Here is a 14,953-nt window from a genome sequence, read left to right as displayed (position 1 = left end):
AACACACGCTCGACATCTCTGTCTTACTTACCCTGGCCCGCCTCCCCTGACTCCATTTCCGGCCTGCTACTTTTGCTAATGATTTTGTTCACACTAGGATACTTCCTCAGTTAATCCTAAGTGCATTGTAACCTATGTAATATATGTAATTAGTATGATTGTTATTTGCTGGTATTGTTTAAATTTTGTAATGTAATCTCCTTACCTGTATGTTTTTCCTTGCAACCGTTGTACAAACTGCGCCCTGATGCCCCCGGGCCTGATGGTCTGCACGTTATAACTAAACAAATACAAATACAAATATGATTATTCTGGGCCTCGCTGTTACACTATGAATACATTCCAAGCTTTGATCTAGATCATTAAACATCTCCTCCAAAACTATTTTACGAGGATTCCAATATAAGGATAACACAAATAAATGATCAACATCTTTTTTTAAACAGATTGATTTCCATCGCTAACATATTGGAAGAGGAATATATCTAGGTTGAATTACAATTAATCCTGTTACTAATTGCAATTACGAGCCCTCCCATCGGACTACCGAGTAGGCCCTTAGTTGCATGCCTACAGACAGTAAAATACCCTTCTAGAAGCAAGTCAGTCATACTCATGGTTTCCTGTAAAAAGATGATGTCAGGTTGCACTTCACCCAGAAAGTTATCTACCCAACCTTGAAGTGCATGATGGCCATATGAGTTCTAAGAAACGAGGATAAGGTCAGCTTTTTTTATTTTCTAAGTTGCTGCATTTTGTAAGGAATAAATTGAACTAATTAAGGGTTCAACCCACGCTAGATTTTGGTTTCCTCCTGACATTGCAATAAGCTGGATATACAAGATTGTTCCATGGACGAGCCATTCGGTATCCCATAGGGCAGGGCTCCAACCAACTTTTGAGCAGATTTCTGCAAAAATTCCTGTGCGACTAACTTGTTATTAAAGGTGTAGAGACAAAAGCCCATGTTCTTTAGCTCTGCTCTAAAGCCTCAAATTAATTTAGGCACCATTGAATTACCCAACATTCTGAGATTATTCTCAACTGACAAGGCAATACGATTGAAATCAGTGGTGGTCAAAATACGCAATGATTGGATCTTTGCAAGTAATCCCAAGAGGAAATTCCTATTAATCCTATCCCCCTTTAAGATTTCAGGAGTACCTTCCAGTCCTATGATGTTAAATTCTTCAGATATCACTCCGCCTTCAGTGGAAGGTTGCACGGAGGGAGACAGAACATGGGATATAACAGCAGAATCTTGGTTAAGTACAGTGGGAGTCTGTGGGATGACTACGGGCGCTTCCATTGAAGGTGAGGCATTCACCTCAGGTAGACTTTGGGGCCAGTCCAAGGGAGGATGCTGCGCATCCATCACAGTCTGTGGATGAAAATTAAATTTCCTTGCTAATAATTGGGAAGATAGGGCACCACTCTTTACAGCTATATTTAGGGTTTGGATCATGTTTAAAAATAAAATCTGAATTTGAGCATTGCCCCCCCGATCTTTTGGAGTGCGAGCCACTACGCCTTGTTCGTCATCATAACCACGAGTAGTTTGATTGTAGTGATCGATAATCCAATCTCCATGCACATTCTTATATGAAGATGCAGTGGATACTGCCATTGGGATTATTGGGCCATCAGTGGGTGCTGAATCAGAAAGTCCTCTATGCTTACCTGGGCCACAGATAATCACATAATCGTTTTTTGAAAGAGAGTGAGAATCTTTGCAGCAGACTTCAGCATAAGATAGAGCGGCCTGAGTCGTTAAGACAGGAAATATTTCATGCGTGAAATCTGAGGCTTTAAAGTGATTTTGCATCCCTATAGGCGTCGATGGGACAAGAGAACCGGGCCCTAATTTGGAAGTTGTTTTTAAACCTGTTGAGGGAAAATAATTGTCTAAATTGTTTTGCATTTTCATAGTGTCTGGTTTCAGTAAGGGAACAGTGCTATCCTGAACACCAGATAACGGAGCCTTCAACTGAGATTTACATTTGGCTGACATGTTGGTGGAGCCTAGTCTGAAGACTTTTAGTGCAAGAGCCAAGAGCGACTGTGCTGGTATTTTTATTTTGTTTGTTTTTTTTAATTCTTATTTTGGGAGATAGGGGATGGAGTAGGAGGGCACGACTTTCCTCTGAAAGTTGTTCAACATCAATTGCGTCGTCATCTTGGATAGCAGGCAATGCACTTTTCTCAGCAGGATCAACCTCCATCTCCACATCAGATGATTTAAGGCCATCTTTCTTCAACAGTAGTTTGTCTTTCCTGTGGATATTAAGCCCGTTTATTAGCTTTCAAATGGATTTTTTTAAGCGCCTTGAGATAAACAAAGATTTATCATTAGATTCGCTTTCATTAACCGCATCAATCTTAGAGTCTTCAATATTTTTTATCAAGATGGAGGGCCTACAGAAGGAAGTAAAGTTGGATCAGGCTGAGGAGTGAGATCTATTCTGTTTAAGACAAGTTTTATCTCTCTGATGTCCTGTTTAATAGCAGCAATATCATTACCATCAATAAGAGGAGTCGCAACGGGCTCAACCTGAGGTGAGCATAAATGAACTGACTGAGGTTTTTCATTCAAGTTGAGAATACAGTACTGAGTCTGTTTCTCTACATATTGGGGTTTCGGAGGAATGATAGATAGCTGATGGGTGCTGACGGCACAAGGGCAAAGTACATAGTGAAAGGTCTCTTTGCCATCAGGAAACCTTCAAGGCGATTAAGCTTAAGCAACATCTCATTCGAGGAGCACTTCATTTCACTGAGTTCCATATGTGTAAAATCATGACCTTTGTCAAGCAGATCCAAAATCCTAACAATGACTGGAAAGGTGTAAGGACTGGAGGGCGGAGTGATATAGGGTATTTCATTACGGTCATCAGCCTGTAGATTATTAGGAATCGGGTTATTCATAGCTTCTGCAAAGTTGGAATAGGCTTGCTGAGATGATGGCGGAGACCGGATCCCTTCCTTTGACATAAAAGGACTCGGGACTCGGTTTCTAGCATCATCGGTTGTATTTTTAAATTGCGAAGCGTATAGACGCGGAAGCATAGGAGGTGAAAGGTTCACTGCTCAGTCATGCAGTAATTTCTTATCAATGAATGGAGTTAATGCACCAATGGAGGCCTGAATGCATTTGTTCAATTCATAGATCGGGCCCAACTCACGCCCCAAATTGTTATTAGCATAATCACTTTCTAAGACAGAACTGTTTAGTAAGTCATTCATCCCAAGGGTCGTGGGCTGTGGTGGTCGTTGGCCCACTCGGTAGAGTGACAGGATTGACCCAGCTTTGTAAAGGGCCCAGGCAACGTGCCTGGGGATGCCCGGCCCGAAGAAGAACAACACAGTCCGGGCCACGTGAGTGGGGCAGCCCAAATCAGGCTGCCCAGTCTTGCCCCCTGTTGGCCTACCTCGTGGCCAGCGGAGCAGGACCCTTCTAAAAAGTCCTCCCATGCCGCATATGTCAGACGGCCCGGGTGAAGAGCGGGATGGAGCAAGTCCTGGGGTGCTCCATCGGGGGAGCCCAGGTGAAGGAAAGCCTAAACTGCCTCGGTGGAGCAGCCCTGGTGTAGCGCATTGCGAGGGGGAGGGGGGCTGGGAAAAAGTGAAGGGTGCATGCGCACAGTGGTGATAGCAACAGCGTCCCCGCTGCCTGATGGTAAACTGGTGCCAGCAGCGGCTGTGATTACGGTGGCTACCCCACGTTACAGGGCCCTCAATAAATCTACGGCTTCAAATTGGTTGTTGAGCTGCAATATAGAAAAACTATTGTGGCCTGCACACCGATTTAAGAGGTATAAATCAACTAATTCAATGTTGTCTAACAATATTTATGCAAACTTTTAGGGTACGGGGGAGAAAAACACAGCTCAAGCACTGAAAACTGTTACATGAACAAATACCTACTAACTGTCCTTAAGTGGTGGACCCTCCCGTCCCCTGCACACCTTCCATACTGAGCTAGTCAGTCAATAATTTGTGTATTTACCATCTCATTCTGAGTAAAATATCTGCATGATATCATGACTTCTATTATTCACAATGGTTAGTCATAATCAGCATTAACAATAGCAAGAAACTAAATTGTTATGATATGTATATATAAACTTGTAATCGATGAACAATAAAGTCTTGAGCCCTACGTGTTGCGGGCGTAGCCCTTCTTCAAGAGCAAATGTCTCTTGGTTATTTCTACTTCTTCACACCTTTCATTTTGTCTGTTTGACTCCTGTGACTAGAATGGGTTAGACGTCTCTTCTCTAACTTCCAAGTACGTTACATCCACGGTAGTTAGTGAGGGAGGTCATTCACACCTCTCATTTGCTATGATGTATGCACGCTTGTTTTGAGATGTACTGAGGATGTCCATCTTGTATCAGGTTCCAATCTATAGTCTGGACCAGATTGCGTAGGTGCATGTGTGCAATCATGCCCCTGAGGTCAGCAGTAGATGTAATAATCTCAGGAAAGAATGCATATCATTACGTTCTGCCCCTTACGCCAGGGCTCAACGGGAACTCCTCAAAATGGTTGTTGAGCTGCTTCACGATTGTGTTGCTAAAGAAGGCAAAGGCGTGACCAACGAGTGAGGGTTTCAATTCTTTCCAGTTTTTTTCAGTAGGAAAATTTAATCCACTTCATTACACATGCCCTGAACAGTTCAATTCTGTGTACAAACCAAAGCAGAGTGGGAATTGCCGTTTCTCCCATTGCTCGCTTATTAGGTGAAATCAGAACATTGTTATGAACCCTAAACTACTGGTCTTGTTAAGAACTTCTGGAGGATTATTTATGGATGATGGACTTCTGAAATGTAAAGATAGTTTATCACTTTGATAGTTTGATGTTTATTATGCATTAAATGTGTCAATGAAAAAATGTTCTAAATTGCTTCTTCAAAACAACAGTTCTTTCTTCTCTTTTGGATCTATGGAGAATAAATCTGCTTAGCCTCAAATTATTTAGACTTATTTAGACTTAAGACAGACAGGTTTAGACATATAGATGATGTTACGTAGCTCTTGCCAAGTACCTCAGGATCTATGAACCACCTGTATATAGTTAGAATAACACCTTCTGCAACTCAATCATGGAGGCGGGCGGCCGGACGAACATTGAGTAGCCAAGGGTAGGCGACAGAGCTTTGTATACACCACAGGTTATATATTGGTGTACCAAAGGGAAGACTGCTATTTAATTCTGGTCTGATTAATGTTGGACGAAGGAGATTGTATTAGCGAGGGTTGTCCCCATAATTCCCATACAGTCTTGGAGATATTGGAATATGATGGAATAATTAATAGTGCTGTAGGCTGCATGCAGGTCAAGATTTTTAAGGCTACTGGCTGAATGTGATGTCAATGCCTCTGGTTGTTCTAAAGTCAGGTTATCACAGCAGAGCAGGTCCTACTTGGACGGATGTAGATCTTTGCAGGTGGTGCATTACTTCACTTTCCATGGTCTGGGCATTCACAGGAGGTTTGGGGTAAGATGCTTTTTTGCAGCTTTTCACTTAGCTAATCAGCTTACTCAGGGCCGCAACGTTTATTGGAGAAAGGGGCGACAAAGCTTGCATCAATGTCCGGTTTCAGCCCATCTATTGCTGTAGTTGCTAAGAGCTGTACTTCTGAAGCATTATTGCAAACCTCCGCAGTCTCACGTCTCACCACCACACAGTAAGATCAACGCAAACAACTATTGCTGGCCAATCACTGAGCCCTTCCCATTATCCTGAAAACAAATCCAAGAAGACCCACTGTTCCCTTCTTCTTTTGATACATCTTTATTAAATTCTAGGAAAGAGAAAGAGGGCCTAGAGTTCTGTGTAGGACCACATGGTCAACAGGGAGGGTGGACTAGGTGAACTGCAAGAATGATCCCACAAACAGAGCATGATAACCCTGAAGTTACTCAGTCCCCGTACAGATGCAGATGCACATTGCAAACCAGACAGACTTCCATGCAAAAAGAGCAAATGCAGGTAGAGACTCTCTGAGACACCAGAACACAGATCCCTGTAATTACACAGACCACAATAGAACTTCCCACACCAAGAGAGGAAGCATCACCATGCACCCAAACAGAAATAGCACCAACACTTCCACATCGCACACAGAAACACAAGCAGGCAAGAACCTGGGGAAGGGAGAGGGAACGTACATGTACTAGACAACACCACAATGACAGAAAGACAGTCCAACTTTCCTACCACTCTTACTTAGCCTTTATCAATCGCTTAACGCACATCTCCTCCCTTCATATCCCCACTTCTGTAGAACATGAAAAATGTAGGTTCACCAGTCAAGGATTATATGTGGATGGCCTACAGTTATCCTAGCCAAAAACATGACCATAGCCGGACCCACCCTACGTCTACACTCTCAGATAACACACTGACAAAGGATCAGAGCTGCGCCCAACTATTCATAATGTTAAAGAGACAGAATACCTGCTGCCATATGCGCAGCCCTACCCCATGCCGCTTGTCTGCACCATGTAGGTATCACATAGATGTACACACAGCACCTCAACCAGTGCATGCAGGAAGAGGATGGGGGAACGTCTATGTTAATTTCCTTCTTAGCACAGTCCTGTGATCAGTTGACACAGCCAGACACTCCTTTATTCTATCAATAACCACATTCCTCTTCAATTCCACTACTGATACCATCTTTAACACTCAGGTAACCACCATCAGCTATAACCCTCTACCGTCACCATCCCCATGACCTCTTACTAAGATTGCCAGTTCCACCTGCAACACCATCTCCTCTCTCTGTACCTCCAACACAGTCACCAATACCTACAAAGATGGCCTTCTTAGCCACAGTTGCATACCTCTATAACACAGGCACTCATCTGCCCCAGGAATCCTGAGCCAAGGAACGCATTTGCCTTCTACAGCAAGGGCCTAGCACTAAAACTGAAACCCAGATGTGGCAGATGGGCCAAAGCCTAACTGCAAGAGCTAAGAAATATTCTTCCCTAATAAACTGGCACAGACACCATGCTCACTCATAAACTCACCCACGTCCACAATAACAACATTCACCTCCCACCTTGATTTACAAACTCAATAAGGAACACGGTCGTACAAAAAAATCAGCCTGAACAATAACTGGATACACCAAACAGATTGAAGAGCATATCTCAGTAACACTTCCACCAAGGATCCATGTAACAGCTGAATTCCAGACCATGCTGTGTCACAAGGCCACGCTCGCGTACTACGTCGATGAACGTGCTGAAACCAGCACTGACATCGAAGAGTCATGGAAGGCCTGAAGGTCTGACCACCCGGAATCATGAAGCCATGCTAACCTACGACACGGATGAACATGCACACACTAACGCTGGCATGCAGGAGTAACATAAGGTCTGAAGGCCTGACCAACCTAAGCCACATACATATGCAGCCAACACACACTCATGGACATATGCATATTAACAGTGACACCCATGAGTCATGGAAGACCTATTGGTCTGACCACCCTGACCAACAACGCCACACACACAGGACATCAAAAAACAAACTCCAATGAATACTGACACCCAAGTGTCACAGAAAGACTGAGGACCTGAGGCAGTGAGCAGGCTACATACACACCCCCCCCTATCTCATGGGGCAACAACCCGCTGCCCTTGGAACTCACTCAGAGGGTAACCCACCCGGAGAAGATCCTCCTCTTGTCGACTGCAGAAACCTTTAGCACCAAGAGGCCAGGAAAATGATGATAGATGCCCTTTACAAATGCTAACTAACATAACACATATCTATTGCAGCTGGGTGCAGAAGAAAGCATCTGAAACTGCTGTATCTTTGAAGTAGGTTTTGATTCCTCCCTCACAGTCAGCCCCTGATTCTTTTTCAATTCTCACTCCCCTTGTAAAAGTGTCATCCATCAAGGGTTACGCCTATAAATCGTTGTGTTTGTGGTGTGCATATTATAGGCAACCAGCATATATTTTTATGCAGAATCACGGTACGACGGGGTCAGAGACATCACCCGGTTAGGGGGTGATAAGGACTCTTTTCCATCTGGGCTTGGAGGCCTTTCAGGGTTTTCACCAGAACCAGTCCTGCCCCAAAGGCTCTGTGAGGGAGATGGGAGTGCTCCAGTCTCTGCAACCCGCCATCGGTGTCTTTTTGCATGTGGGAGGTACCACTGTCAATCACCCAATGCCTGCCGTACCCTATTCTAGACAGAATGATTTTTCTCTCAGTTCTGGACTACCTGTACCAGGAGGCGCTGCAACAGATCGAAGTCACCGCGCTCTGCAGAATGAAACGGCCAGCTTCACAATTGAGACAGAAATGCCAGCAATGGTCCAGCAAACTACTCATACATTGAAACAAGACTCACCACATCCCTGCAACGGTGACACAACCACAGGAACCTGCATCAGAAAAGCTAACGTGAATGCTACGAGTGGAAAGGGGGTGGGATTAAGCAGGGATTTAAAGCTTCCCGGTGCTGTGGCACAACCCTGGGGAAAATACTAAGATCAGATTGGCCCCAACAAACAGATGAGCAGACAAATCAACAGAGAGGGAGGGAAAGACCACCACAGGAATTCAGAGGTATAAAAACCCTGCAAGAGACAAAAGGAGCAAGCAGTGTTCAGGTGAGGTTAGGTGGCGTGGAAGCAGACCAAGAGATGAGGTGAAGGAAAGACGGCAGAGCAGAGCATTGCGAAGACTGTGGTAGAGATCGTTGCAGATGAGGCGTTGGTTTTTAGTGAGAGTGGTACCTGATTGTCAGAGTGCATGCATGGTTGCTGGAAGGTCTGAGTGTTGTTAGAGGGAGAGAGTAGAAGAAATGCTAGTGAAGGCAAGAGGAGTGCCCGAGGGAGTGTAAGAAGAGCATGAAAGTGAGTGAAGAAGAAGGGAAGAAAGTGGAGAGGAGAGAAGAGTGAGGGGAGTAGAGCAGAAAGAAGAGAGAGGAGAGTAGATGCCAGTGGAGAGTGGAGAGGAGAGTAGAGAGGAGAGAGCAGAGAGTAAAGGAGAGTAGAGAGTAGTGAGGAGATCACAGGAGGGGAGTAGAATGGAGAGAGGGGAGAAGAAGCTAGAAGATTGTGTGACCATCGAAGGGACAGAAGGTAGGTTTTGAGGCGAGGAGAGAAGGAGAGGGAGAGAGTGTTATAGAGGTAGAGAGTGAGGGAGAGGAGTAAGGAAGAGTGAGGGAATTGTAGATAATTGGTGTTACAAATCTCCACTCGCCAACCTGGAATATAGGAAGGTGGCAAGCCCACGTGGGATGACATTTAGGGTGCCACATTTCAGTGACATACTATTGCATTAGAGCACACACTATACATGTGTTTATCTACATATTGTCCCCGATCAATGTCCCACTTTGCTCACACACTCTCATCTACCACCTGTAAATATACTCCTGTAAGCTATTTCTGACCATATTTAACATCCATTTTCTTCAAAAAGAAAACCACACTATATATGTTTTTGCTACACTCCTAAACACATTCATTTGTAAGAAACATCCGGGGTCATGTTACCAGTGAGTACCAATCATTTCATAAATTACTCAGAGATTAGAGGAGGCCTGCGCAGTTTAACTCCTTTTATTTGAATCCACTCCCAAATCTATTATTGTTTGATTACTTCTAACGTCATGCGTTTTGATCTTGTGTTCTGCTTAAAGCATTGTCTGTAACAATTCACAGCCTTGAAAACGACCAGGTGGTCGAAACACGTGTCAGCTGTACATCACAAGAAATAAATCCAATACTACTGTAGAATTACCTGTTATGAATACATTTTTATTTGCATTCCTATTCAGTTTTGATAAATACCTATAGTCTGAGTGCGAGTCACCTTCCCAGATCATCGATTCTTTATATACATTTTCCAAACCGTAGTGGGTGGTTGGTTGGGAACAGTGTGTTTGCTGTCGATCAAGAAAGAAAGGTTCAGTAATTCAGAGCGGTCACTAGCGCACAGCAATGGTATCGAACCCAATGAGTTCAATTAATAGTTTATATATGTTTTTATCCACATATTTGCTGCTGTCAAAAATCTGACTATACATTTTAAAGCTCTATTTATACCAACAGTTGTTATCACACTCCCAAATTCATTGTTATTTAATCACTTGGTTGGAAACATAGTTAATTTGATGATAAGTAGGTGCCTCGGTGAACCTTTATCCCAGCTCCGCTCTAGAAAACCCTAAAATGACTTGCAAATAAATAATGAATTAGGGTTAATTAGCAACAGAGTGATTTCAACAAAAAATCAAAATGGTACCAATGACCGGGATAGTGAACCAGTCCATAAAATTAAATTGCCTAACCGGGCACTAATTAAATATGTATATATGTGTTTTTGAAGCAAGATGGAAATTGAAGTTTTGCAATTTTTCATCTTGAGAAACTTCACAGATCTTCCAAATTTGTTCATTTCTATACTTACCAAAAATGTATTTCATGAAACACTTTCTGACAGAAAATGGCCTTCATTACAAGTTTGCCGGTAATATGGCGGTGATTCTATGAAATGGGTGGCACCACTTCAGGCAATTGCAACCACGGAATCACTGACACATCAAAACCCTGCGGGAGCATGCAATCCGGCATGCCAGTAACAGTGCAACCGGTATAATGGAAACACTGTCATTGACCACTAAGAATGGTGGCACCATTATCAAAAATCCCGGTGCCACCGTTACCGGCATGTATCCGACGGAAGCACCGGCAACAGAAACACTGGGACTGGAACCAACATCATTCCAGGAACTGGGAGTTCGCCGGAGGCCATTTTGAAAAACCCAATCCACATAAATTCACCAACTTCCTATTGCCATCCAGTCACTGTGATATTCAGCACCTAACTGCAGATATGAAGACCAAAGTTCTTGATGTGCGCCAGCGGAAGTCACGCTTCATGGAGCGGGAATTGACCATACTTACGGAGACCATAGTGGACAATGCAGGGGAACTGTTCGTCACTGACCACAGGCGGAGCAGCCAAATCCTCAAAAATGCCATATGGGAGGAGGTGGCGCAGAAGGTGTCGGCTGTGGGCCCCGTCCCACGCACCCAAAGAGATTGCAACAAGCATTGCGATGACGTCCGCCTGAGAGTCCGCAACCTGCTCTCGGCCCACAGGAGGGAATGTCTGGCCACTGGAGGTGCGACGGCCTCCCCAATCAAGCTGATGGCCTGCGAGGAGAAATGCAGCAGTGTGCTGCACCTCAAAGGACTTAAGGGAATGGGAGCAGCAGAGGCCAGCATAGGGACACATGCAGAGGGCAGTGAGTACAACGTGCCACACCAAAACAATACACAGTGGGCAGGGAAATGCAGCACACATTACATGGAGACATGTCCAACTGCATGCCACCAAACCACATTCAACCCATGGAATGGCCAAAAAACCATTGCTGTTGCACATGGGTACCCAAACATTGTCCCCCAAAACATTCCAACACACATATAGCCACATGAGTACTAGTCATGTGCACAAAGTGACGACGTGAGAAGTAACACATACACAAGGCACACACCTGACCATGTTGGCATGTATGCACCACGAGCAATGTACCCCCATAACACACACACATGCATGCAAAGCCATCCTGACGTCATGATTCCATGCACAGGCATTATGTCACACAATGTTGAAACTGCATGTTGCAAGGTCAAAGGATGTCACAGAGGTGTATAATGGCATGACCATTTCACCCCCAGAGGCACCTTGTCTGACAGCGAGCAGGGTGGACTGAGTACTTCACAGCCACCTGCACAGAGGAGGAGGTCCACACCCTGCGCCTCCAGTGCCAAAGCCACACCAGCCACGCCAATGCAAACTACGGGCCCTGTGACCAAGCCAGCTGCTCCTGCAGCCGCACCAGCACCCACAGAGGCACAGCCAGCTGCCCCTGCAGCCACACCAGCACCCATGGAAGCACAGTCAGCTCTGCAGCCACGCCAGCACCCACGGAGGCACAACTGGCTCCCCCAGACACACATCTGACTGGCCCGCCAAGATGGCCACTGCCACCCCCAACCCCCAGATGCATCGCCACGTCCACAGATGATGATACCGTGAAGGAGGGTGGGAGCAGCACAGAGGGGTCACCTGACCACACCCCCTATCATCATCCTGCTTTCACCCCATCGGACCTGCACAGCCCACCTCCACCACCGATCCCCAGTATCCTGAAAAATGGATGCGCGCATCCGGAGGATTGGATCAGGGCACGAGGAGATGGCTGGACATATGAGGCAGTGCTTGATGAGACACGCATGATGCGTGAAAGTGTGCAAGCCACCAGCTGGCCCTTTTTGGCCGTGCCTTGGGCCACTCAACCTTCACAACGGTCCTGCTGGCACAGAGGGTATGGGAGGGGAACAGGGCCATCACTGCAAATGCAGAGTCGCTCACACTTTCCCTGCAGGTGGCCGTAGAGCACAGGGATATGGCTGGTTCTGAATCCCCCTCTACCATCACCATGCCTGCCAGCTCCCAGCAGAGCAGCCCAAGGCACCACTACCTGCACCTGTCAGGATCATCAAAAAAGGGTACGTCTGGTAACAAGAGACCACGGAAGTGACCCTGAACAACAGTAGATGTGACATAACTGCATCCTAGAGTGTGGGTTTGGGAGGGTGTGTTTGGGAGGGTGTGTTGGAGAGGGTGTATTGGGGAGGGTGTGTTGGGGTGGGTCAGTTGGGAAGGGGGTGGTAGAAAGGGTTAGGCGGGGAGGGTTAGTTGAGAAGGAGGTGGTGGGGAGAGTTAGTTTGAGAGGGGTGGTGGTGGTGGGTCAAACATTTTGTGATGATTGTTTCATTCAAAATACATATAGTCAGGGGAGTTGCTAGGTCTGGAAAAGACCTGGGGCTAAGCTGATGTCGGAACTGTTGGGACTGGGGGCTAGCTAACCTTTTGGCTGTAGCTCCTGAGATTCTATCCGGGGCTACAACCAAAAGACCAGGGGCTATAGCCCCCTTATCCCCCCCTAGCAACGCCCCTGCATATAGTTGTGCAAAGGCATTTACGTCTGGACATTCATTTTGTGAAGTGGTCTGCTTCATTGTTGCACTTCTCTGAGCACGATTGTAGGCTTTTTTCTCTTAAGTTGGGGGATCTCTCACAGGGGTCCTTAGCCATGGTAGCAAAGGATAACTAGAATCACCTGCAAGGAATGGGACAGAGGGAGGACCATTACATTCAAGTGACTGGACAGTGAATACTTCTGGGTATGTGAGTGTGTAACACATGCATCTGGGTCTGTGCACTTGTGGGCCCTCTTTTGCCCTGATGCACCCTGTGACAGGCAATGCTGGTCAGGCCGTGTTTAGGGTCTGTCGCCAAAGGATCGGTTGATGGGGGTGAGTGGGGCTGAGTCGAGATGTGCTGGGTATTGTGACATGGCAGTGATGCATTCTGGTACTTTTAGTGCATTGAATGTGCCTGTCCATCCGTGCTCAGAATGTGATAGTGTGTCCATCCGTTGATACGTGTGGTAGTTTCCAGTAATGGCCACCCACTTTTGCATGTTGATTGTAACCCTGCATTGGCATGGTGGTTTTGCGACATGCACTGGTGCCAGACAACGAACCCCCACTGTACCCTGGTTCCCATTTGAATAGGTGTGTGTGTGTTGATGCTTTCACTCACCCAATAGCCAAGTCAGCTGTCCCCCATAACACACCATGTATGCAGGCAGGGTACTGTACTGCAGGACCATGGAGTCGTGGGTTGATCCAGAGAAGCGGGCGCAGCAGTGGGTGATTGTTAGGTTTGCATCACAGATCACCTGCACATTCAATGAGTGGTACTGCTTACAGTTTCTATACACCTCTACTGTGGCGTGGGCAGCCTATATGTGTGCAGTCCACTGCTCCCAATACATTAGGCATGCCTGCAAGTGCATAGAAGCAGACCTTGGTGGTATTGACCTGTGCCTGGGTAGTTGGCAGGGCGAAGTACTGGGACACATGGCACAGACGGGCATCCAGTACCTGCACCAGGAGTTGAAAATGCAGGTTGTGAGATGCCAAGCAGCTTGTCGACTGAGTGTTGGAATGTGCAAGTGGCAAGAAGGTGCAGCACTGACGCCACCTTCAACAGGGTTGGTATAGCAGTCCGCATTCCTATGATGCTCTGGATGTCGTCCTGTATGAGCTCCATGAGTTCCAGGGTGGTCTCCCTGTTTCAGGCGGTATAGGGTATGGATCTGCCTGTCAGTCAGGGCCCCAGGGAGTGGCCCTTGTGCATGGTATTGTTGCATGCCTCCGGGGCGCCACTTGCATGCCATTGTTCATCAGCATTCTCCTTCTCATCCTCCTCCTCCTCCACTGCCTGTCATCTTGTTGCCACTGATGCAGCGCCCACTCTTACAGCTTCACTCCTGCATGCAGCATCTCCAGGTCCAGAGCTACTGCTACGAGAGGCAGCATGGTTGTGTGCCAGTGTGTATGGTGTGGTCCTTTTAAGCAGTCTTGGTGCTCATTGTGTGCAGCTGGGTGTATTGGGTGCACCTGTGGTTTGTTCTTCCACACCTGAGATTGGTTTCTTCCTGCTCCATGGGCCAGTGTTTCCGGCACAGTTTGCCCGGTGGCACCAGCATTTTTGTGCCAGTGTTTCTGGGAAAACCGCTATCACAATGCTGCCTTGTTACTGTGGTGCCGGTGTTTCCGGCACGGCTTCAGGAGGGTCACATAGTTTCAGTTCACTGTGCTACTGGCTATGGTAGCACAGTGGATGCTTTTACTGACACCGTTGTTAAAGGCATTCCCTCTCCTAGTTGTGCGGTCCAGAAAGATTGCCGGTTATTGGAATTATCAGCATGTTATTTCCAGACCGCTAAACTTGTAATGAGGCCCAATGTCTCATCTAAAAACATCCAACTCTGCCTGCAAGTTAGTCACAAAATTGGCTGGTACAGTGACAAAGTATCAGGACACTAAG

General features: G+C 46.3%; 1 long non-coding RNA gene across 3 annotated transcripts in view; it reads right to left on the bottom strand.

Moving 5' to 3' along the window:
- LOC138569449 (uncharacterized) overlaps positions 1 to 14,953 on the bottom strand; it is a 144,639-nt gene that overhangs the window by 53,769 nt on the left and 75,917 nt on the right. For 2 of the 3 annotated variants that reach the window (XR_011303240.1, XR_011303241.1), the window contains exon 2: positions 206 to 280. This is a non-coding gene — a long non-coding RNA (uncharacterized lncRNA). Of the gene's footprint in view, positions 1 to 205; positions 281 to 9,831; positions 9,927 to 14,953 lie in introns of all 3 variants that reach the window. The other variant, XR_011303242.1, reaches the window with a different exon arrangement.

Source organism: Ambystoma mexicanum, chromosome 2q (genome assembly GCF_040938575.1).
Source record: "Ambystoma mexicanum isolate Mex_15411 chromosome 2q, UKY_AmexF1_1, whole genome shotgun sequence".
In the NCBI taxonomy this organism is placed as follows: domain Eukaryota; kingdom Metazoa; phylum Chordata; class Amphibia; order Caudata; family Ambystomatidae; genus Ambystoma; species Ambystoma mexicanum.
The sequence above is the reverse complement of the archived record's forward strand: the minus strand, read 5'-3'. Positions and strand labels throughout refer to the sequence as shown.